Here is a 26,794-nt window from a genome sequence, read left to right as displayed (position 1 = left end):
CTTATTATTCAGTTTCTGTCCTGAAGGAATAGTATCTAACTACATATTATCTTACACAGCAATTACTATAAAAGCCCATAGAAATGCACCATTGCAGACATTGTCATTCAGTTTCTCAGCTCAAATGATTACTATGGTTCCTACATAAATAAATATAACACACATGTCCAGATTCTGCCGTCCAGAGGCTACAGTACAAAGGTTTAATTGCTGTGAAGATAGTCGTGAAAACTGATGATCTAGCATTGAACATAAGTGAAATATACTTTGTTAAGGTTGTTTTTTGCCCTATTTCCAGCTGAAAGAGCTACATTCCTTTCGTTATTTGTCCGTCGGCTAATCTGCTGTAGGGCTATTTAGAGTTCTACCGGTGGTTACGGAGAGGAGACATAAGGCCACAAACACATGGACTGCAGACTGCCGTAATGGAGGAAGAGAGAGTGCTCGCCTGCAACAGAGCACCCCTCATCCCTCCATCTCTCTCCGCTCTTGGCAGCCTCCATCCGAATTAATTGCATCTCTGAGAGCGCAGGAGAAAGTAGAGAGAGAGAGCGAGAGAGAGAGAGGGAGAGAGAGAGAGAGAGAGAGAGAGAGAGAGAGGGTTGCTGGGCCGGTGTTGCTGTGGGGGAATCATTTAAAATTCTACCTCCCGTGTGGTTCCTGGTTTCCAGTTTAATGACCCCCCCCCCTCCCCTCCTCCACCGCTCCCCCCCTTCCCTGTCTTTCCCGCTCTCTCCTTCCTCGTCCCTTCGTTCTCTCTCTTCCGCCTTGCCGACGTCTTCAGAGAGCCCCCCCCCCACAACACACCCCCACCCACCCACTCACTCACACACAGTCACACACACAGACACACACTCACACCAACCCCCAGCCTGCAGGAGATCCACGTAATGCCCTACCCTCCAATTACCAGCCGCATATCCACGTCCGATGCCCCAGGGACAGTCGCTTCTACACCTGTTGTCGTCAGCAACGAGCGAAAGCCCCCCACTAATATCTGTGACTGATCCTTCAGCACCTCGCCGGTGCATATTATATAGCCAAAATGTGAAAGCAGTGCACAGTCTTGGAAGGGACCACTGTGGTTATTACTATTTGTCATTACACCAGATTTTCCCTTCAGAATGGGTTAAGCAAGCATTGAGGGGGCAGCGGTTGACTTCCAGTCAAAGCAGTAGCCACACAAAACTTCACCTTTTTCTAATTTCTTACTGTGGAGCACATTTTCAGGACTCTTAGAGTGTCCACGGGTTACGTGAGTACAGTGTTCAGTTCTTAATGAGTGGCAGGTCCTAAAACTTTCCTTTCCAGAACGAGGAGAACCACATTACACCCCCCTTTTGCTTTTTGTCTTAAGCTTCCACAATAGATGAACAACATTAAGATTAAATTAACACTACCAGAAACAGATTTCGTTTTCACATTCCCACTACCTTCACAACGAAATGGGTAGCTTTTTTTCCTCCCGGCAAAGTCTATTTGTGTCTGACCATGGCAGAGTAGAGTTTTTATGCCTTTGTTAAAGCTTGGTGGCCCTCACTGGCATTTATACAGAGACTGGCAACTGCATGACTCATTTGTGATTAGAAGTGTTAGAAGGTATAGCGTAGCAGGAGGGAAGAGGGAGATGGGGGTATTTAAGGGGTGGAAAACAGAAAGAAAAAAGAAAGAAAGAAAATAAATATTGGAGAAGCAACAGAGAGGTAGTGCTCTAAACTTTGGGTTCTAGCCCACCTTGACTGTCACCGGGGTCTGGGACCATCTGGCCTGCATGTGTGTGTTTTTGTGTGTTTGTGTATGTGTGTGTGTGAGTGTGTGTATGTATGTATATGTGTGCCCTGGCAGGTCTCTGGGCTCCTGTCACCTGCACCAGTGGAGGATGAGCAGGAAGGAAGTGCTCCAGATCAGCCAAGGATCATGCCAGAGAAAGAGGGAAAGAAAGACAAAATAACATTATATTATTTCTTAGTTACTTAGCATGCACTTCTAATTCCTATTATCCAAAGTAATTCACAGTACAGTTAGGTCACTGCTGTGCTTGCTAGACTACATGCAACTACATGCTAGTCAACTGATCCAAGTTCCAAGTTGATTTACTTCTGGATTCAGGCCAAACTAAAGGTTAGTAGTTTCAGTAAAGATTCTGAACTCTGAACTTAAACAGCAGTAATCCTACATAGTTAGTGGTTCACATCTTGCTGCAAAATAGACATGACTCTGTCTCTGCAGGATTACAACGCTGGGAATGAAAGAATCTGCTGCATTTAGTCACAATTAGTCAAACAGCAGTGACTTAGTATTTAAGCAATGTCCGGTGAACAAACATTAACACACAATTTAATTGACAGAACGCTGACAACCAAAACCATGAGTTAGAACATCTATGTCAGTTCCAAACTAACTACATAACAGGCTGCTGGTTTTTACATGCACAGGAGCTGGATCTGGCTTGAAACAAGTTTACCCATAAACACACTTATATTTAGTTGGCAAAATATTCCCCACAAAGGGCACTAAACAACTACTGGTGATTGATTCAAGAGGGGTATTTTGCATTTTTATTTGGAGGCGAGGTCTACAAGCATGCAATCATAGCAACATCCCTCAGAGAGCCGGATTTCAGGTGCTGGAATATGGGTGCTCCATAGGATTAAAATAGAAAATAGAAAAAAAAAACCTACTTTTGGTTTTGTGTCAATGTCGTGAACTGAGGTGTCAAAGTTTAACAAAGAAGTGATCTTCATATACATCATCATTCTAAAGTAAACTGAAATGAATATATATAATAACTCCATTTTCCATATTGAGTGGCTTTTAATGCAGCAACTCCTGAAGAGTACCATACAGGCTTAAGTTATACAACATATAGACAGTGCCCTAAACCCTTATGGTGAAGTCTAAGGACACAAGCCATGGGATGCAGCAACACAACACATAAACACAAGCCTGCTGCCATCCGCCCGCAGGAGGCTGACCGTGCACAAGGTCAGTGAGCGTGAGTGTGTGTGTGTGTGCACATGCTGTGTATAGGGTTGTTTTTTATTCCACTATAGTTGGGCGCAGTGTGTGTTGGCTCCCCAGGTCTCTCCCCTGTTTGGTCAATAGCAGTGTGTGCAGGCTGCCGATCGATGTGGGGTCAATACCTCTCAGACGCCTGCCTCTTTGTGCCTGCTCTGATTTAGCTAGCGTCCGGCCCGGGCCTTCGTTCTGTTTTTTTTTTTCTCTTCCTCTGCCGCCTTTTACGAGTGGCTCTCTTAAATACGTCGGCCGGCTGAAATTAGAGACGTAGCAGTAAATCTGTGACGCGCAGAGCCGAGCACACTCTCTTCCCTCTCTCGCTCTTATTCTCTCTCTCTCTCTCTCACCAAACACCATAAAGCTCCCACGGCACACGGCCATAAACCCCCCTCACCTGCGCTGTGCCTCTATACACACACGCTCCAAACGTATGTGTGTGCTGCAAAGGAACAGCATTGTGCAACTTTTGCACCAATCCTTCCATTCTGAGCCCATACAACTAAGCTAACCTTTATCTTTTCCAATTCTCTTATCTGTAGTTTAAAGTATTGTTTCTTGCTCAGTATCTCTGGCCTGCTGGGCTCACTCTCAAGCCAATGCAGCCAAAGTCCACTCTGCTCCAGCTATGGTTCCGTGGGTAGATTTCCACTACATGCTTAGATTTCACAGCTCGCTTGTTGTGGACTCCATGGATCAATGGCTTAATTGTAGGGTTTGTGTTACACAAGAGGCCTTGCAGACCAATAGCAGAGTAAATGTAAGGCCTATACAGGGAATTGTTTGGTGTAGCTTCCATGCACAGCCAAGGAAGAACAAGTTTAGATTGATCTCCGCTATTATGGAGATATCAGACCCATGCATATTCTATGGAGTATAAATATGAATTTGTCCCAGGAGCCACATCAATGTGTAGGTTTTTACTGTTTGTGAGGCACAAAGATAGTGCTCTGGAATTGGAGCCGATTATTGATTCATTGGTAAACTTCAAGTACTAACGATATATTGGTTTGCTGCTAACTTGAATAGGTAAAAGAAACTCACTTGCAACAATTCCACTACAGCATTTAGAAGCTCATGCATGCAGGTCTGAGCTCAAACGTGTCAAAGCGTCCGTGTGTGTATTCTGGTCTCGCGCGTCAGTGCTCCAGATCCCTGGCTGAAGCGCTGTGTGATTGAGAGGCTCCCGCGAAGCGGAGGAACATTATGGTAATTGTCATTACTGGGGCTGGGGAGAGTGCGTGACTGACGCCATTAGAGAGAGTGCAATTACAGTAGGGTTTGGTGACCTTGCTGACTGGAGGAGGTCAGGGCTTCTCATTAGAGCGCCGTGGAAGACAGCCCAGTGTCTCCACCATGCCAATCAATACCCACGTCCCCCTGGCCTGGTCTAATCACAGCCCAGCCGCCCAGAGCCACCCCACTCTGAGGCGCGCCAGGCCGCGCCAACGTTTGCTGATGTGAACCATACACATACACACACACACACACACACACACACTTGTTCATGTGTATGCATCCATGGAAGCAGTCTTCAAAAGTGTCTGATCGCTTTGACTCCCACACAGGCCTGTTAACTGGTATTTGACCCTAATAGCTTGATACTTTCTTGAGGTCTGACCCTGTCTGAGGAAGCTGTACATTACATAAATGCGTCTCGTTTAGCTTCTAGCTGGATGCTGAATGTCAAATTTGCGTTTCAAGATTATAAACAGCTATCAAAAATCTTCAGACATTATGACTGTGATTATGATAATGTAATGTCTTCAATGGTAACTGAACCACCACTCTGGTAACACATCACTTGCCGTGGTGGGCATCCCACCATTTTCATTCATTCATATTCTGCAACTGCTGCATCCTGATGATAGGCCTGTCACAATAACCATATTCGGTGGTCAATATTTTGTCCCAAAAGTAATAATTGTGATAAATTATATTATCATTATTTTAAGACCATTTCATGCCACGAATACAATAAGAATAGTACAATAAGGCAGTTACACCTCTTTAAAGAGCATTAACATGGTTATTAAAATTTTTAGACACTGAAACTGAAATATAAGAAATGTCCAAATGCACTAAACCAGAGAACAGAACAGAGCAAGCAACTGAAATACTGGGGACTTTCATTATTCTGAAAACACTAAACTCAATGGGCAGCACCGAGGTTGGCAACAATTACTGAGGAAATGTCTATATATATATATATATATATATTGTCTGATTAGTTTATAATGTAATTATTGAAAGAGCCATAAGCGTGCCAGTCCACTGTAGGGCCCGATATAAATATTTCTGCCTTTCCTTTCTTCAACAGGTTGCTGATAGTTGTAGTGAACTCGTGGCCTTTTACACCAGGCAAATGAGGCTAGCGGCAAAGGTGAGTTGTATATGACAGTTCGAGTTTATTATCTGTCACTTGCTATAAATGGCAAGCTTACACAAGAAGGAAGAACAAAATACACACCAGCCATTTTTCACTCAATATTTGTGCAGACATATTTTGTAGACGTCTGGCCTAGGAGCCTAGTATAAATGTATGATTTTTTATCAGTTAAAACAGTGTGTGGTAGGCTACTAATGTTCATCTCTGTCATATACAAAGAGTTTTCAGATGTTCAGTCAGAAACCAGGCCCAGGGGGCTGACGTTACCTTTAGTGTATGTTACTGTAATGAGAAGCAATTTTGAACAATTCCATTGATTCATCTATCAGGAGATGCTTACCTATAATCATAGGTATATTTATATTGGTATAATCATAGAGGAATAGTTTATAAATCTTGCATAGAAAATATAAGCTTTTTGGTATGACAGTGTCAATTTACTTCTTGCCAAGAAGCCATGGGTGTGATGTATTGCAGTGTAGAGACAGGTAAACAACAATAATTCTATATGGATATATAAACATACTCATATGTTTGTGTAATGAAGGTTATTCAATTTACTGTAGATGTATGTCATACAACGGAGTCACTGCACTGTGTGTGTGTCTGTCTCTGTGTGTCTGGTAAAGTATGTGTAATTCACTGTGCAGACTGTCACTATAAGGTGTGTGTGCGTGAACATTGGGGCAGTCAGCTTCTGAGTCAGTCGTCCTTTGAGACTAAGGGGGGCAGAGAGAGAGAGAGAGAGAGAGAGGGAGGGAGGGAGGGAGGAAGGGAGGGAGGAAGGGAGGGAGGTGGGGGGGGGGGGGGTTGGGCCAGAGGGCTCCAGGCTCCAGCACATTTCCGCACTGTTCGCACTCCACTGCCTCAGTCACCAGCCGTGCCTATTAAATCAAGGGCCCCTCTCTACAAAGACTGCCAATTATGCCCGCCCGAGACGCCATTCTGCCTCTCTCTCTCCCTTTCTCCCTCTCTCTCTCCTGGGTTAGTGCCCAATAGGGAAAGCCTGATCTCATCTCGCACTGTCCCACCGTACTCTCATCTATTGGTGAGGCCCTGCTGCAGAAGGACAACAGATTATGAGATTTGATCACATTGGAATAACAGTAAACTCAGCTAGCTACAGGACACTTCTCAAGGTCCCAAGCATCTTTGCTTACATGCTGGTCACACTACTATACCACTGGACACGCCAGACTTTCATTTCACTTCTATTCCTTTGCTTGGTGATTATGATTAGCCCTGGCATGATGTACTTTTGGAGGGAACACTCTGACCACTTAACGTTAATTAGGTATCTTAAAGTTAATTAGCTCCCTAATTTGTTGGAGGGTTTTTTTTTTTGCTTGTTTGGTTTTTTGTTGTTGTTTTTGGTAACAAATTAAAGAGGTGTCATAAAACAGTGAGTTCATTTTGTGTTTTCCTGGTTTTTCCCCTCATTCAAGTGACTTGGCTTTGTCACCAGGCAAATTTTACTCGCGATCGCTCTGACCGCGGCTAAACTCCCTGGTTCTGTGTCTCTTGCGAATCTAATTCATTCACATACGCCTCTCCTTCTCCCCTCATCCACTGCCTCAGCTCTAAGGCACAGAGGCAAAGCTTCCTGTTGCAAGCTTCGCCTGCAGCCTACTCACTACGGACAAAAGACTATGAAAGCGCACTGGCGAAGTGCGGTTTCGCCCATTTCGATTATTTATAGAGAACTACTCAATAGTTCTGGGTTACTGGGTACATGCACACCCTTAAAAAGGTTTGTTAAAGGATTTTTTTGTTGAGGCTGCAGGCTTCTGGGTGCAATCACTTCATTTTAGATTTTGAATATTCCTGCTCCTTCATTGCAGTGTGTCCATGAATAAGACATGGCTCCAGCTTAATATAAAAGACAGAATTAAAAATTAGGGATTGGATGACCTTCCAATAGAAAGGAGAGCGGTGTGTGTTTCTTTACTTATGCTTTAGATCATAGGCTTGACTTGACTCCAAAATTGGAACATCCAAAGCAGTTTTACTAGCAAAATTTTGTTTCCTCAAGAGCAACAACACCACAGCTGGTATGTAATGGTTCATATGAGAATGAACAAATGTATGTAGCAAATACAATACAGCAATGAAAAGCGATATTGAAGCCTAGATTTCTGGTAACTTTTTTTGATACTGGTGACAACTGTAATCTTTTAACTAAAACACCAAAATCCTGACTACAGTTATGCAAGAGAAAGCTGTTTGAAATTTCATTGGCCAGTTTAACCAAAACAAACATACCAGCATTTTGTTTGTAATGCTGAAATATAGTCAGGTTTGCCTGTGTATACATGCATTATATGTATGAGTGTCTGTATCCACATATGAGAGCACAGTGGGGTGTTATGTGTTTGACAGAGAAGCCACGGGGAATTGACCTCAAGGTGGGTCTGTGTTTCCTTTGCTCTTTCTCTCTGCAGAAGATGGCAGCCCCCAGAGACAGAGGGACTAAGGGACCACTCTCAGACCAACCATACAAAGACACAGCTCTTTTCCATTATATTTTCTCATTTCCATTTCCATAAACATTTCCTTCCATTGTAACTTCAGTTTGAGTTTTATTTGTAGTTATTCGACAGTTTAACTTAAGGTTAATAACTGACTAATAAACCTACAGTTTAACCCAATAAACTCCAAAGGTCCCATCAGCAGACTGAGGTTTCCATTCACCACATATTTTTACTGTCTTGATAAAATATTTTATCCCCATTTTTGGCTTTTCTACTTAAGGAACTAGCACAGTAAAGGCCCAAATTTGAAATATCTTGCTCTGTGGTCCTTGCTAATACACAGTGTCCATCGCAATCCACTGCTTAATTCATGCTTAGCCTTTCAGGTCAAATGATCCCTTTAACATTTATGATGATCCATTCTCACTTATCATTCCTTGTTCATAATAATGAAAGCTGAAGCTGATCCAGTGATATACACCCCTTTCGTTCCAGTTTTAATATTCACTTATCTGATTTAATGATTAGTACTCAGTAACCACTGTGAATTGTTAGTCAACAGCAAGTACTGTCCAACTAATTTGCAAATGATGTAGTTATTAGAGTCAGGAATTCAAATGTGTCCAAATACAAACCTCTGTAGTGTAAAGCCTTAAGGAGGAGCAAAATGAGGAGCGAAAGGTGACATCTGCCCAAATTAGCAGCTATTTGGTCATCATGTTCCTTAGAGTAGCCCTTTGGTTAATGGTTTTAAATTTCAGGGCTGCACGGTCTGTCTCGCAAACCTCACCTAGTGAGAGTCAGGACAGGGCATGAACGGATAAGAGTGGTGAGGCAGAGGAGCAGAGAGTGTGTGTGTGTGTGTGTGTGTGTGTGTGTGCGCCACACGGTCGGGGTGACGGCCGCTTGTTTACCGGCCTCATTATGTCAGCCCGCTTCCTCAGAGGCTGTGGCAGGTCACGCCATGGCCTTCTGTCCACCTACACACACACACACACACATACACACACAAACACGGTCACAGAGTCACACACACGCACAATCAGGTGTCGCCACACCGGGGTGAAGGACAATGCAAACAATTATTTGGAATTGGACACCCCACACAGGTTGCTGATACATGCCCATTTCCATCCAGTCTTTATTAAATCACATACGTACTATTCTGATTCATGCGCATACACATATTTGCATGTCTATATGTCCGGCCTGTAGGTCCTGATGATGTTAGTCCATAAAGAACAGACTCTTAACAGCTTTGCATTTACTCTAAAAGCACTTTTTCCCCTCCCTCTCCAATTACAGTGGAGAATATGTACAGTCTTCTGACAGGGTGGCTGGAGCAGAGCAGGTAATTGGGCCAAAGTTTGCAGTGAACTTTTAAAAACAAATCCATAACCAACTCATTATTTCCTGCTTGTACTCTCTCTATGAAAGCGTGCTGCTCCTTACAAATTCCTGAATTATGCTAAACAGTAAATGTTCAGGTTAAGATGATGGTGCTTAATAATAATAACTGAATATGATCAGCAATGGCACAACTTAAATAGGCCTGTAAAAACTGATGCACTTGTGGTGTTGTGTGTGTGTGTGTGTGTGTGTGAGTGAGTGTGTGTGTGTTGCTCTGCACCTCTGCAGTAGCCACCCCTATAATCCCGTTTATTGAAATTTATATCACCTGCTGCCTGTGCTGTCCAGCAGCCCAAAGCGTTAGCTGGCTGGCACGCTGATGACCACAGCAGAGAGCGGGGGCAAAAGACCAGACAGGCAGACAGATGAAATAAGTAATGTAAATCAAATGTTCGAGCAAGTTTGCACCAGAGTGGTGCAAGGCTATGGTATATATAATATATACACTCTCATATCAAACTATCTTTTCATTTAGACTTCTGAAACAGCCAATAGTTTTAAAATCAAGACACATATAATCTGTCAGACAAACGCTGTGACATTAAATGACCCACAACCTACACTTGCCCCCTATTTTTCCCCTGGGGTCTATTTTGACATTTGGCTGCTTTTATGTGCCCAAACATTTTACACAACCGCTTCCAACTTTCTCTTTGTCCCTTGGGACAAAAGTAAGCTTCTCTGGGTACTGTGCCTTTAAAATTGTGATAAGTAAACAACATCTGTTTTGACTGGTTGTCTTTTATTAGGGCCTTATTTGTAATTCAAATAAAGTCATGAAAATACTTCTTATGATAAAACTTCAGTGTTAATGGAGGAAGCAAATCTATAATCAGTAATAATTACATTTCCTGGGAAGAAATTGTGTATTGGGAAATGTAAACCCTTTTATGTAATGAAACTCACATTTGTGTACATTCTTTAATAGCATTGTTAGTTTGAAAACGTCATTGCTACCATTTCCAGAAAAGTTGGGAGTCCTTTTGCAGATCTGTCAACGTGTCAACACTCACAGTAAATTTGGAAACCATAACGAGTTAAAAGAATCCTTAACCTGTTTATTTTATTCCAGTTTCACAGATGTATTTGTTATATGTCCCCATGTCACACAGTACAGAGAGGTGAGGAGTCCGAGGAGTCGCGAGTGCAAAGATGTTTGTTTTTTTGTTTATTTTTAATGAAGCGAAATACAGTACATTTAAAAAACGTAAGGGGATACAGAGCACTAGTCTTTACACAGTAGAAAGTTATATACATAACACCAACAATGATGAACACCAAAGACACAGTGCTTCTAAGTTATTGCATGAGAACATGAATAGGGAACAATTCACAGAAAGGCAGTGACAGAAACGTACAAAAACAAGGCAGAAAAAACAATAAACAGCAGCATAAAGTGGCCATCACCAACAACAGTTTTCTCCTGATCCTATTTAGCTATATTTATAACAGCAGCATGACATCTAATGCAATGCTTTCTGAGGGCTCAAAGGTCACGCATATTCAAACGCCTTGAGCAACATGGACTAAGTTTTCTTTGGATTCCCTGAATCTTTCTCAATATTATTTACAGTAAATTTTGAAATAGGACATTCCTTTCATTGAGACATAGTTTGGTGAGTTTGGTGAACCATGATAAATTTTTGCTCCTTGGATTTATATTCATCAGTATTTTGTGAAATGCTTGAAAACCATGTAACTGGAAGATTCTATAAATATTTACTCTTATGTTACCTCTGAAATGTGTGTCTGTTTACAATAACAAAATACAAACAAGTTGGTCGGCCATAACAGTGGCTTTGTACTTTAAATTAAAGGTTTATTATTTATTATTATTATATATCTCTCCTTTAGTTTAATTCAGTTATGTCTGTCCTCACAAGGGACAAATGCACTGAATCACTTGACAACATATTTATTTGTAACAGCTAACTCAATATATCTTTCAATGCACTAAAAATATATTTTTTTAATCGGTTGTGCTAATAAATAATAATAATAATAATAAAAACAAATTAAGAGCAGTACTTTAATGAAAGGCTACAAGGGCAGTGTCAGCTTCAGATTAGAATATGGATAGTCTCAAGGGTCAAAGTTGAAATATGTGTTAATTTTATTAAATGAATTGGTAACCTTAACTAGTCATATTCGTTGCTGAAAGAAGTTGAAGATGTCTTTTAAATTCAAACAAAATGCAAATGGACAAACAAACGTCAAAAAAAATTGTTTACACAGTAAAATATTGTATATTTTTGGTCATTCTCTTATAATGTTACTGTTTCAAAGAAATTAAGATTTTAGGATTCATAGGAAAAACGACAATATTAATTCCTGGCTTCAAAGCCCACTCACACAAAGACATTTACAAACACCTCATATTAGTGCTGGGCGATATGAGCCCAAAAAATACCGATTTATTGTACATTTTACCATGATTACTGTTAATGAATTTTTTTACCCTCATAGTTCAGTGACTCCAGTATGCTCCAGTATAAAAGGTGGGATAATATTTTTCAAATGTTGCTGGGAGCTTGTTCCTCTCTTGTTTTTTGAGCAATGTTCATATTTGGTGTGTGATTGTGCTTTGGTCACTGTTTTCTTTTATTTATTAATTTATTATGTGTTTATCTGACTTCTTTTTGTTCAGTTTTTACTGAACAAAGTCAAAATTAAATTAATTAATTTCAAAGCATAACACACCCAAACAACAGACGCTGTGTTTTTCTTTGGTACAAGCCGATTGAGTCGATCAGTCTCTCCTCCATGTTGTTTCCATATGGCAGACAAGGGCAGAATCACGTGTCTACAGTGTGGTAGTGTGGTTTAATACATAAACACATATTGAGAACATAACAGAGTAAAAAACACAGTTTCAAAAATTGATATAATTGATATAGACCAGATTATGTCAATTAGATTTTCAGAATGTCGATTTTTATTTATTATCGATTCATTGCCCTACCTCATACTTTATAGATACTTTTCTAAATACAAAGAGGCAAACGAAACAGTGTGAATGTAGGAGAAATATAGAGAATTAAAGCAGTGTGAATGGAGTAAAACATTCTAGAAAAAAGTATGGTGCATACACATAATTGTCACTATAGGTACAAACAGTGGCTTTAGAGTCCAGTTGTGTTCCCTGAAGGCACATTACATTCTCTTCTCCAGAGAAAGAGGTGAATGTTTGTAAGATTTTATTACAGAACTGGGTAAAGTAAAAGAACACGATGGAAGACCTGGAGACAAAATTGGGGCTAATGAAATCAACTTTGAAATCTAAAATTAATATTGAACATTGTACAATTCTTGTCCCTAATTTAAAGTACTGAATATTTACCCTTGAGGGTACCACGACAGTGACAGTTTTTCTGAGAATGAATAGTGGAGAGAACTCTAGAATTGTACAAAGTATGGAGAATGTGCCAGAGCATTATGAAAGAAGGGAAATGTTCAAGAACAGCGTGTGAAAAGAGGATAAAATTCTAAAACGGTGTGAATGGAGGAGAACAATATTAAGATTGTGAATGAATGAGAACATTGTAGAGCTGGTGTGAATGAGTGAGGACATTTTACAACAGTATGAACAGAGCAGGGCATTCTAGAACAATGTGAATGTAAGAGAATACTCCAGAACTGTGTATAAACGGGAGAGAATTTCAGGGATGCCATTCTACAACAGTGTCTACAGGGAAAATGTCCTAGATTCTCTCAAAATCATCTGCCACTATTATATATCAGCACGATTTTGCATTATCGTACTCTGGCCTTAAGGGTTACACTCTAAGGCAGGGGAGTTCTACATCATTACCCCTCCTGTATGTTTTCACTACAACAACGCAGGAGCATGCCTCATGATCAGTTGTTTGCAGACAATAATTAAATAGGGAATTCCACCAAAAGTTCCAAATTTCTACAGTCATTCAGGTACACAGAGATGTCTAATTTGCACTTGCGAACAATTTAGAAACCACAATTATGACGTCTAAAACACAATAAGTGTGTGTTCAATGCAATCACATTAGCAACTGCGTATAAGTTCGCACATCCAAGCTCCAAGTCTTATTGGTGGGCCTCCACTTTAATTTGTTAGTCTTGTAACTACATTATCATTTTAGTTACATATTAGTACCAGAATGATTGCAAAAAATGTCTGTATGCTAAATTGTAAAATGAATAACTGAACAGATGTTACAGGGTTTAATTGGCCCAGAACACCCTGTCTGTTGGAGTGTAGATGTTTTGTGGTGCATGCAGACCATCTCTGCTGTAGGAGAGGTTGGAGGAAGGGCAGCCATTTTGCGAGAACACTGAGGGAGGAAGAGGACAGCAGTGTCCAGTGCTCCCTCCTGAATCTTCTCAGATGTTTTCATTGCACTGCCGCACACCTGGGAGTGCATCTCAGAACAGGGAGTGAGAAGGAGAGAGAGGAGAAAGGGAGGAGGGGAGATGCAGCCCTCCTTCAAGCCTGTGACACATTAATTATTAACAAACTCAGAGTAAACGCGCAAACTCTCTCTTGCCCTCTCCTTTACTCTCATCTCTCTCTCTTCCGTTGCTGCATGCTCTCTCTCTCCTTTCCCACTCACCCATTTATGCCTCCATCCCTCCTTCCCCAACAAACACTTCAGATGCACTCTACCACTCCCTCTCTTTCTCTTTCTCTCTCTCTGATTCTGGCTCTCCCACACACTCACATGCATACACACTGACAAACACACTCCTCTCCCCTCTCTATCTCTTTTTTTTTCGTTGAGTTTTTCCTTTCCTCTTTTTTCCCCTCTCACTGAGGTGCAGTGTGCTGCTCGTAAAATGAAGTGGAGCATATCGGGAAGGGGTAGGGGGAGGCGGGTGGGGAGTGGGTGACAACAGTGTCAGGCACGAGGCCCCGGGAGAGTGAGACAAGGAGAGAGAGAGAGAGAGAGAGAGCGAGAGTGTAGAGGTAGAGTCCGTCCCAAGAGGTATAGTGAGGGACAGTGGGAGACTCGAAGAGAGAAACAGAGAGAAACCAGAGGAAGCTTGGTGACAGTCAAAAGTTTCAGGTGTTGAATCTCTAGAGGGAAAGTGGTTTGAGAAACACGGCGAGAGGAAAAGAGTCAGAGAGAGACAGAGGGTAAGAGCGAGAGAGTCAAAGACTGATTGCAAATCAGCAAGTATCCTTTACACTACCTCACTGGACACAGATCACCACAGAGGCCACTAGTAAGTAGCGCTGTGGCGACAGTATTGGTCATTAGTAATAGTTACTGCTGGCTACACTCAATAATATTTGCTTGTGAAAAAAACATACCTTACGCCCACACACCAACACACATACTCACACACACTCATAAACACACACACACGTACTGCTCGAACAGTCTTGAATAGTTTCTACCACTCTGCGACCTCTTTGGCCTTGCTCTACTTGGACCCAGTCGTGAATGTAGTCTCCATGGACACAGTCTCTATGGGCATGGTCTCTATGGACAAAAATCTCCACGCACTGCTCTGTGTATGTGTGTATTTTTGTGTAGGTGTGTGTGTGTGCTTGTGTGTGTGTGTGACTGGAGTCCACAGGAGCCTCTCTGGACCAACACTGTGAGCGCTCTCGCATGGCCTCCAGCTACGGTTAACCATCGCTTGTGTGTCCGTGAGTGGACCATTTCACTCAGGCAGAGAGCAGGCCACTAAAACCAGGACCCCGTAGATGGAAAGGCCCCGCTGGCTTTGGGACAGGAAGTCTAGAGGCTGCAGTGATGAGGTCATCACTCTGCTGCTCTGCTCCCACTGAGGGAGATTGATCAGCAGCCATGGAGTTGAAGGACAGGACAGAGGCACGCCCTTCAGGATCACTCACTGAGCCTGGGGTTTGTGTGTGTGTGTGTGTGTGTGTGTGTGTGTGTGTGTGTGATCCTTTTATACTCAGGCATCTAGGATATATTTTAAAACAAATTTCCTATCCTTCAATCTCAACTTTTGTGTGGAACTTGAGTGTAACTGTTAACACTGTTAAAACCAATGCTGAGAATGTTTGTGTGTGTGTGTGTGTGTGTGTGTGTGTGTGTATGTGTGTGTGTGTGCGTTTGTATGCAAACTGAGTTGTCCAGTTGTCCTAGTGGTGCAATTGTGTAGTTCCTGCCATTACCTGGGGGATTCCGTGGATAGGAAACAAACCCAAGCCATTTGTTTTTCATATGTGCGAAACTACTCCCTGCCCAACGCACACACACTCACACACACGCCCTGATAACACTGATTGGGAGGACAGCTGCGGAGAGTGTGCCGTGGAGGACAGTGTTTCTGGCCTTGTCAGTCTGCCTCTGTTCACCATGGCAACACTTCCTACTGCGCAGGCCCTGAAGCAGAATCAACCGCCTGCACACTGCATGCAAACCAGGCCTGCATACACACATATTCACACCCAAATACACAGATATGCACAAAACAACGAAACAAATATACATACACAGGTGTGTGTGTTTTATATACATAACACACACACACACACACACATATATATATAAAATTTGTGTGTGAGTGTGTGTAATAATCTGTATTGTTCCTGCAATGCGACATATTTCTTAAAAAAACAAAAAAATCCCAAAATCACAAGCGCACACCTCATTGGGTTCTGTTTGAGCTTAATCCAGTTGGGAGCCGTTTTCCACCATTTTTCAGTCCAGCCAATCAGTGTGTTCTGAGGAGCTTGAGGGTTGCTGTGAGTACAGGACGCGGAAATCAAAGATACCAGAACAATGGCTGAAGTTGTGTGAGACTGACACAGATAGGATGCCTATTTGTTTTGCGATGGTCTGCGATGTTGAATTGGGGATGTTGAATTGAACCTGTTTTAATTCAAATAAGTAAATGTTAAACTAACCTGATATGTACCAAAGCCTCTAACCTAGGATTGCACTACTGTTTATTCCACACTGGTATAAGACACTGGGTTTTGGGTATAGAAGCTGTTGTGAATAACCTGTATTTTTTCTGCTTCGGAAGCTTTCAAAGCTTTTGAAATATTGTAACTGAGAAGCTCTGTTAAATTGATTAAAGATATTACTGTTAATTTATGCATCAAATATCTAGACAAAGTGTCTAGTCACAGCCTACGGGATTAGTCACAGCATACACTCCAGCATCATGACACATGCTGTGAATACACAAGTTTGTTCACTAGCATCATCTACATGATTCAAGGTATTAACAAATAAAAAAATCCGTCACTCAAGGGACAGGGAGAAACAACACCACGTCTGATACAAGATACCTTTTTGCTACCTATTGGCCTGCTGAAAAGTTTCTGTCCTACTCCCTTTCTGGAAAAGTGTTCTGGTATTTAATGTAAAATGCAATAAAAACAAAAATGTGTGGCTTAATTATCTGTTTCAAATCCCATCATATCCCATGAGTTTGTCGGTTAAATAAAATTTTGAGAAACATGGTTTGTAGACATAGAGGAATACTATTGCCGCTTTTCCACTGCATGGAACCTACACGACTCTACTCAACTCACCACAGTCCTTTTGCTTTTCGACTGGCAAAATCTGGTACCTGGTCCCTGGAACCGGGGGAAGTTATCAGTCCCAGCTCGCTCTGGGATCCAACCGCGCCGAGTAAGCACTAAATGATGACGTGTAAACCCTGCAGAGCACTGATTGGCCAGAGAGACGTGTCTAACCACAAAATGCAGAGCTCATTCAACCGCCGCTTGTTATTTTTATCAGACTCACAATGGCAGCTCGTAACTTTACCTCAAGGTGTTTTGAAGAGGTTTATGTGCTCCTTGGGTCGATGGCTGATGAACATTTCCAGTAAAAGCCAAACGTGCAACAAGTAAAACTGATATGTGAGAACTTAGACAACACGCAAATACACAATGAGTAAACAGCACCTAAGTTTACTGCAGCCGTTGTTGCGGTTTTCAAAGCCAGAGATTCCTAGTGACAGGGTTTTGCAACGTCACCGGCTCCATTTCTCAGGAGAGCCCTGCCAGTGGAAAAGTGACAAGCTTTAAGAGTGCTGAGCTGAGCCAAGTCGTGTTGAGTTGAGTCGTGTAGAGCCGGACCCATGTGGTGGAAAAGCACCATTTTTATACTGATAAATAGTACACAAGAGCCTATAGGTAGGCCTAAGTAGGACTTAGATTATTTGAGCAGAAATAGGGACTTACACCATTACTAAAATTAAGATTTCATTTGGAGAAATTGTATTTCAATATTTATTGTGAATACTTTAAATTTAATCAACTATATTTCTAAAAGGCAATTATTAATTTTAATTTATTTTCCTTTAAACACCCAAAACACTCAAACGTCAACATTTCACGCATCATGATCATTTCTTTCTCCTTCTCTACCCCCAGTTGTTTGCTAATGAGTGTTAAAGGGAACATCTACGATTGTGGGAAAACGCAGTTCTCTCTGGTTGTTTACATTCTGAAGTTCTGTGCCAGAATGTGTAACGGTGTGTTTGAGAGGTAAAAACTGACTGTTATTTGTACATGGATGAAGTTTAACACGTCTGTAAGCTTTTATTCACTTTGTTTTTATACTCATTTACAGGCTTTGTAAACACATTAGACCGGTTTTGGGCATGCAAACAGACTGGAGAGTTAGCAGAAGGTGAGGAAACATCTTCTGCTTTAATTGTCATTGTAAAATTCATTAGTCACAGAATTTTAAAAAAGGACAACACAGTTCCACTAGTCTGGCTCTGATAAATCAGGTCAGCTCATGCACAAACTCATACTGTTGGTATCCCAGACAGGGGTTATACTTAGCCATAGACTACACTTTTATTTTAATGGAAATCTACCCTCCATCCAGGCTGCAGTGTAGTCCAGAATTAGGCTTAATCTCCTCCCAGCCACACTTAGTGATATAGTAGATTATAATGGAATATGTTTAAACGCAGACCTTTTTTTAAAATTATTTTAACACTAGTTTAACACCAGTACTCACACTTTTACTTATAAACTACTCCTTTGTCTATAAATAAAGCTTATAAATCTGTAATCATTTTTAACAAAGGCAACTGACATTGTATAGACAAAAGTCTCTGCAGGACTGGCATTCTTCTGCTATACCAAAAAAAAACTATCATGCTAAAGTCATGTTACAACTATCTAAACATTCAACACTTACTCACAGGAGTGAATGCTTTTTATCATCCTGACCAAGTTCAGACAAGACTACCATAGCTTCCTTGTACTTTGTCAAGGAATAAATTCATGTTTTCAGGTTTTTCATGGAAAGGTAGCCTATTATGATTTTCTGTTTTCTCTTTTTACCTCCATCAACTGTCGCTAAAGTGATTAAAAGGTGATAAAATGACTATTTGAAGGTGCCATAAAGCTGTAAAGATTTGAACTTCTGAATTATGTCTAATAATTGCAATATTATTTCAGTACAGTTAGAACAGCCTACATCACCTGTGAAAGCTGGTCTATGGGATATTTACAGAGGTAACGTGCACACAGAGTGAGGAAGTGAGATGTATAAGCAACATTGAGCAGGTTTCTGACCTGTTAGGTGGCTTCTACTCCTCCCCCCTCTCATATGGCTCCTTCATCTCCATGTCTCTTTTTGCCTCATATTCATCAGACTTCTGAACCTCAGCAGACTCACCTTTTGCTCTCTTTCTCATCTGTCACACCTAAAGCCAAACAAAAAACATACTCCCAAGTAAATATACTAGCCTACTTACTGCCATGAGCAAAACGAAAGGCAGTGGAGCTGGTCGAAGTATTTCAAAAATCACGATTAACACATATTCATGATAAATAGACCAAGTAAATGTAGAGAGGCACAATAACCAATAATATGTCTGTATCTGCAGAAATAAGCTTAAAAAAAAAAAACATTGGACAGATGTTTTTAACAAATACTAAGAGCTACGTTTTGATCTGATCAGAAAATAACAATGAAATAGACTTATCTCATGCCTATTGGTGTTTGATTAAATTCATGTTTCTTTGCTGAGTGTATTATAGGGCAAAAGTATTATTATAAAATGTTAAGCAAATATTAATTATGGTTATGTTTGTACTTTTATGTTAAACTCAGAAACGGTGCATTACAACTTGTAGAATAATGCCATATTTAAGAACCATACAGTATCTCTAAGAAAACCAACAGAACAAGATGTATTTTTTTCAGAGATGTCTAAACTTTCTGCAGAGCTTCAGGTGTAACTATCACACCCATGCACGCACGCACATGCACACGCGTGCACACACACACACACACACACAGTTTCTCCCTCTGCCCACTTCCTCTGCAGCCTGTGGTGTTTCCGTTGGGGTGAGGCAGTGCCAGCTTCATCCCCCCCCCGCTCCCCGGTGGGGTCCTGCCTCCTGGCATCTGTCAGGGCAGCTGTCTTTCTACCCACACCGCGCCCGTCCTCCACGCAGCACTGCACGCCACACATACACACACACACACACACACAGAGTCATGAACACACCTAACACTGGAAATGGCCTTTAAAGAGGCCGACACACAGCATATTCAAGATCATAACCACATATCACTCTAAACTATGTGAGTCATGTAAAACCATCTGCTACATGTCACTCCAAATTGGTTAAACGGACCCAGTGCGGCCACAGTGCACAGAAACAGTTAGTCAACTCCTATCTACCTAATATTATCATGACAGGACATTTTTAGACTTAGCTGCAGCCCAGGGAGGGATGAGGCCTAGGAACGATGTGTGTGCATGCATGCATGTGTGTGTTTCTGTGTGCGTGCATGTGCATGTGTGTCCAGGTGTGTACAAGCTACACAAGGTATTAAAAAAAAAAAAAAAAGAATATGAGCCTTGCAGGTGTTGCCAAATGCACTATACACTAAATTCTTCATTACGATAAAATACCCTATCCAGACTTCATGTAATTATAATAATATATCATATTATCATATCCCTTATATTATTATTATTCATTCTAAAATTACTAAATGTGTAAATGCGTGGTAATACTGTATAACAAGACATATCCTACACTCTTATTCCAAAAAGATGCAGTTGTCATAACTATTTGTAGAGTAAATCTGACTCAAGCCTTTTTTATGACAACTAACACTTGCTGAGATAAAACTGTATAGATGTAATACAATGTGACTTTGTTAAGTTACAATAAAAAGCTTACGTATGTGTCATGTAACCTCACAGAACATGCTTACTTACTTTCCTGCACTAACGTCACTAAGTTATAATCATTTTGCCCAATTAATGTCTTCATTCATTCATTATCTGTAACCACTTATCCAGTTCAGGGTCGCGGTGGGTCCAGAGCCTACCTGGAATCATTGGGCACAAGGCGGGAATACACCCTGGAGGGGGCGCCAGTCCTTCACAGGGCAACACACACTCACACAGTCACTCACACACTCACACCTACAGATAATTTTGAGTCGCCAATCCACCTACCAACGTGTGTTTTTTTTTTGGATTGTGGGAGGAAACCGGAGCACCCGGAGGAAACCCATGCGGACACAGAGAGAACACACCAACTCCTCACAGACAGTCACCCAGAGCAGGAATCGAACCCACAACCTCCAGATCCCTGGAGCTGTGTGACTGCGACACTACCTGCTGTGCCTGGTGTCTCTTTGTTTTAAAGTAGATGTTCACAACTATAATCAAAAAAACACATTTTGCGTGCCCTAAACCAGTTTAATGTGTTTACGAAGAGGCACTAAATCCAGTGTGGGAACATGAAATTACATTGAAATTCAAGTGGAAATTAGCATTACTGTTGTCATTTAGTTAGTGATCAGAACAGCAACACAAATAATTCTGCACTAATTTCAATTATTCATTTATCTTCGTAAACCACCTCACTCTGTTGAGGTTTGCGGTGGGTACAAATACTCCCTGGCATGGAAGTTTCTGCACTGATTTGTTATATGAAGTTTCTAATCGACACCTGACACAATACTGGCAGCAACATAGTGGTCAGCAACCCTCCTCAGACCTACTTTTCTTAGTATCACATGTACAGCCCATCTAATATACATTGTTCAGCTAATCAGGGTCTTCTGAAGGCAATAATTAGATGGATCAAGTGGGGTTGATTAGGACTGTAACTAAAGTTTGCACAAAGGTAGCTCTCTAGAAGTAGGGCTTGTCCTCATAACAGGGCTGTTCTTTACAAAAAAATAAAAAACTCTTGGTTGAAGGACTGTATTTTGTATGTTATTCACAATTAACTGAAACATGAGATGAGAAGACTGATCTTCAAAGTCAACTACATTAATATAAATATTGTTGTTCATGATATGGACTTCCTAAGATAACATATTTTTTCTGAAAAAAAAAATGGTATAAATGTTCACGTATGTCCATTAATTCAGTCATTCATTCATTTTCTGAGGCGGCATCATCCTGTTCAGAATCGTGGTCAGGAACAAGACAGGGGTCACCAGTAGGCAGTTTCACAGCCATTCCGTATACCAGCATGTGTTTAGAAGTTGTGGGGGGAAAAATGAAGCACCCATACTCTCAGAAAAAAGGTACGTTAGAAGTACATTATTGGTCACTAAAGGTACACATAGTATGAATTTACCCTTAAAGGTAAAACCATGGGTTTAAAGTCCAGTTGTGTTCCCTAAAGGCAACTGAAGGCATCTCTAAGTGTATTTTTAATTTTTACTGTAAGCTGTTTAAAATAAAGGAACATAATTTAAGTCCTGGAGATGAATTGGACATCAACACAACTTTAAAAACTAGAAATATTCTAGGATAGGGTACAATTATGGGCGGCACGGTGGCTTGGTGGTTAGCACGTTTGCCTCTCAGCGTTGGGATCTTGGGTTCAAGTCCCATCTGGGTGGAGATTCTCCATGTTGCCTTTTAAAAAACTGATGCACAGACAGGTGCAATTTAACAAAAAAGACAGTAAAGTTGGAGATAAACCCAAGGACACAAGACCTATAAACATCACAAAGCAGTGCGATGCATGTGAAAATACTCCTTCACAGTCTCATGATAACAATAAGCAAACATGGATTCTGCTCCCGGTGGTAGACGTTATAACTAACTAAGTTATAACTAACTAATAGCTACTAATGTCAGCCCAGTAAAGGTAACTGTAGACTAAATGTTCAGAGATTATGAAGTAGCTTTCAGTGAAGTTAGGCATAGCATAATAAAATCAATGCCACTTAAAATAATCATTTAACCAATGGTACCCATACTTTTTCTGAAGCTGAATAGTTTTTAATGTAGGGCTGTAGCTTGTCAGGTATCCACAATATAATGAGACCTATGTCATGATACGTCACACCAGTAGCTACATCATGGACATGCCCTTCACTCATGCACCAACGACATCAAAGACACCAGTCAAACCCAAGCAAAAGGCAGAGAGCAGAAAAAACAATAAGAAAATTCTATATCGAAACGCAAATACCTACATTCCCTTAGTCTGACTTAGCAACACAAAGTGCTCTGAATAACACACTTTTAGTGGACTTTCTTTAGTCTCACTTACAACACACACTACCTCACACAACACACACACACACCTCCTGTTAATGGGGAGGGGGCAGCCAGCATGGATGCGGCCCTGATTAATTGGGCGCGACGCAGGGAAGTGGGTCTGGAAACTACCTGGCAATTTCCTGCAGCCCTCCCTCTCCCTCTCTCTCTCTCTCTCCCTCTCTCTCTGTGGCTCTGGAGCAGAGCGGGTGGGCAGGTGGGCTGTGTGTGTGTGTGTATGTGTGTGTGCGTGTGTGTGTGTGTGTGTGTGTGTGTGTGTGTGTGGAGGAGTGGCTCTTCGCGCTCTGCGTTGATATTCCGCTGGCGTCCGGCTCACCAGGCGCCCTACATAGCAGGCGCTCCCTCTGGCAATGCCTGGCTTGGCTCTGGGCTCAGCGTTCTCAACACGCTGTGGCTCTGACAGCCTCTCTCTCCACACTCACACACATAGACACGTAGACACACATTTACAAACTCAAATAATGACACACACACTAAAGCATGCTCTCGGTGGTCACACGCACACTCATCAGTGCACACGTAAACTGAAGTTCACTCAAACATTCAAATGTAGCGTACACGCAAACTTGTAGCCAAACAAGCACACACACAAAAGCAGGCCAGCGCTGACCAGACCCAGCTCAGGACTCAAAGATATTTCATCGTGCTGTGAATGCTGCAGTGGCAGTGTGCAAGGGAGCTGGCTCCCTTGCCCTGCTTTGGCCTGAGAGAGAGAGAGAGAGAGAGAGAGAGAGAGAGAGAGAGAGAGAGAGAGAGAGAGAGAGAGAGAGAGAGAGAGAGAGAGAGAGCAGAACAGAAGAAATAGAGCCAGGCAAGCCAGGGAGAATGAGAACGAGAGCAAAGAGAGCAAACAAAAGGCAGACCCGCAGATACGGAAAGCTGGGAGAGGAAGGAGAGAAAGAAAAATAGAGGGAGATGGAAAAACAGACAGGCAAAACAGAGATTGAGGCACACTGAGAGCAAAGAAGAAGAAGAAGGAGAGAGAGAGAGAGAGAGAGAGAGAGAGAGAGAGAGAGAGAGAGAGAGAGAGAGGTGTGATATAGTTGTGCCGATCTGGGCACAGTAATGTGTGTGTTATACCCTGTGGAGCAGGAGGGAGGACTGCTTTAATGAAAGCACAGGAAGAGGGCAGCAGCTGGTGGCGTGTGTTTGAGCCGAGAGGATAAGACCCTCGCGCTGGGCTCGCCAGGGTCTCTCTCCAAGCCTGTGTGTGCGCGCACACACACACACACAGCCGGAGAGACTGAGCTCCTTTGTCCGCTCCGCTGCCGCCCATGCTGGAAGAAGGCCCGGGCCGTGGGGGCCTGCCTGGCTGGCTGTTCAGGAGCCAGCAGCGGCTCCAGCACAAGCCCCAGCAGCGCCCAAAGCAAGCCCAGCCCAAACCTAGCTCCACTCAGCCCCCAGCACTGACACACGGCTGCCTGCTGCATTGGAAAAAACAGCAACAACGCCACAATAACAAACAACAACAATAACAGAAACAGAGTCGTGGCAGGAGAAGGATTAGGCAGTGCATGTGAGGACGAAGGTGGATACTAAAGACATTAGTCATGGAGGAGATGCTATAAATAAGTGTGCTTGGAGCTATTAGCGCAGTACCGACCCTGCTGGTTACAGGGCATGAGGGCCTAAGCTTGAATCACAGAGTCCCTCACTCTTCCCCTCCCCAAAATACACCTATGGTGAAGCTTTCACATACACACAAACATACGTACAAATATTAATCCACAAATCTTGTTACATCTAACTGATTCCAGGGTATTAAGAAGGACATGTATTTGACTCCATGATTAATTTATCCACTGTAATAACTGCATAACTTGTATAACAGTTTCACAGTACCTGAAAAGGTAGCTACTATATGTTACTAATCCATAATCTGTTAATAAATATGACTGACTGAACTATCAATATTTGTTTTAAAAGATTAAATACATAAAGTTGAATAAAGACACATGTGTCTCGGGTATTAAACAGTTACATATGCATAAAGATGCCACTTTTTCCCACTCAGAGATATGCTTTGAGGGTCTTTCAGGGCATTTCGATATTTGCTGACACATGTCAAACTTTTGGCAAGTTTGGTTTTCCTTTAAAATGAAAAGTTTCAAATGACTGGTGCTGGAAAGAATGAAAACCAAATGCTTAAACTATTTAAGGGAAATTGAAAACAGACTAATGAACAAATCCTGAAGTTCATCACTGCCTTTATATGCTCATAAACAAAAAAGTTCAAAATTATATTGTAGTTAGCTTCAGTGCTAGGCAGTCTACAGTTAATATTCTAGGCTATACCTCCCCAACCTGAGGTAATAGTTTATATTCTCCAAAGAGATCAAGTAAGTGTAATATCTGAATATTTAATTATCAATAGTTAATGAAACGTTACTTTCTCAGTTTTTTCCGCACACAAGTCTCTGTGGCACATGAAGAAATAAAACTCAGCATGTTGTTTATTTGTGCAAGGATTAAATAGGCACTGGCCTAAATAAATCCCGGTATCTTATATGATCATTGTGCTATACATTTTTATTGTTCTGTATTTATTTGTTTATTTTGAGTAGGCCTTAAAAGGTCGAGTCTTGAATGATCTTATATTTCACCCATTATCCAAAGTGAAGGTTTAGCACGACACTAAAAAGGTACCAGTACGTAGCCTAAGATTTTAATTGTTTTGACAAATTTTTATTTTCACAAGAAAATAACCTTCACCTCAAGGTTATTTCTATAACGTTTATGTCAACACAGCGAACAAATTGTGCTTGATTCACAGGGGTTTACCCCAAAACAAGAGAGACAGCTAAGGCGTCTTCATTTCCTCCACCAAATCTACATTATTGTAGCATTTTGTTTAATGTCAAGTTGACCTGCCGTATTCTTACATCAGTAGAGTTTGTTCTCTTAAACTAACCGTTTTTATCTGTTTACTGGGTCCAGTCACCGAGGTTCCGGTTGTTTTCCGTTGCGCCTGTCCAACAGCTCCTCGCGCTCCCTCGGTTTCCCGCACTTGGACTTCCAGGCTCAGACCTAAGAGACTGAAGGATTACCCGTTTTCAAACCCCTTAAAACTAATTTAAAAGACGCCAGCTTGTCTCTGTGGACAAATCTCGCCTTCAGCTGAAAACAGCCGTGTCCTAAAGGTTAGAAGACCGGGCTTGGTACCGGAAGGTTGCCGGTTCAATCCCCAAGGCCGGCGGGAACATCCATGGCTGAAGCGCCCTTGAGCAAGGAACTGAACCCACAACAGCTCCCCGCTCTGGGGGTATGTTCCCAGCCCCTAGTACAATAGTGGGTGTGTTTACTGCCGCAAATTGGTTAAATGCGGAAGACATTTCGTTGTACAATGACAATTAATTGCACATTTTACTTAAAACACGGATTCCCTGACCAAGCTGGCTCCATTTAAAAAGGAATGCTACACGCATACCAACATTTTAACATATTATTACTGTTGCGATGTAGGCAGTGTCATTCAGAGTGAATGTATGTGAAATGATGCAATATAGAGACTCACAGTATCGAATGTTTATATTCATTTTATTCACTATTAAATAACAACAAGAAATGGATAATGGTGTGTTTTACATATTAAGGTGGACTAAATAAATAAATACTCAAAACTAACATATGACTTATCAGACAAAATGTTTATGTTCATCACTTGATTTTTGAAATTGTTTATTAAAAAATGTTGTTTGATTGAATACATATTTGACTATATGAGCGACTCATTTATAGAACCTGGAAGACTGATCAAAATTGAGAAAGAACACAAACATGTAGATATACAGTAAGATAAATACAGTTTTAGCGGCAATGCTGAAGTCCACATAATGGGAGGCTATTGAGGGCCTAAAAACACTCTTGGTAAACATCATGGAAAATGGATATAGTCGATGGCCTGTATGGAGCTTATTATCCCACAGTGCAGTTAAATGGGAGCACCACAGCTAGAGTGTGAGAAGTCACAGAGGGTCTGAGTGTGGGGAACATATCTGCTTGCGTCTGCGTGTGTGTGTTT

At 41.6% G+C, this 26,794-nt stretch overlaps 1 long non-coding RNA gene across 1 annotated transcript in view; it reads right to left on the bottom strand.

The window, feature by feature from the left end:
* The window catches only part of LOC136668581 (uncharacterized), a 47,869-nt gene extending 21,882 nt beyond the window's left edge, over window positions 1–25,987 (bottom strand). Inside the window, exons 1-2 of the long non-coding RNA XR_010795518.1 lie at window positions 25,685–25,987; window positions 18,794–18,924 (exon numbers count right to left, since the gene is read on the bottom strand). This is a non-coding gene — a long non-coding RNA (uncharacterized lncRNA). The remainder of the gene's footprint in view (window positions 1–18,793; window positions 18,925–25,684) is intronic.
* Between the last annotated feature and the right edge of the window lie 807 nt (window positions 25,988–26,794).

Source organism: Hoplias malabaricus, chromosome 15 (assembly GCF_029633855.1).
Source record: "Hoplias malabaricus isolate fHopMal1 chromosome 15, fHopMal1.hap1, whole genome shotgun sequence".
Lineage (NCBI taxonomy): Eukaryota > Metazoa > Chordata > Actinopteri > Characiformes > Erythrinidae > Hoplias > Hoplias malabaricus.
This window is presented reverse-complemented; position numbering and strand designations above follow the sequence as displayed.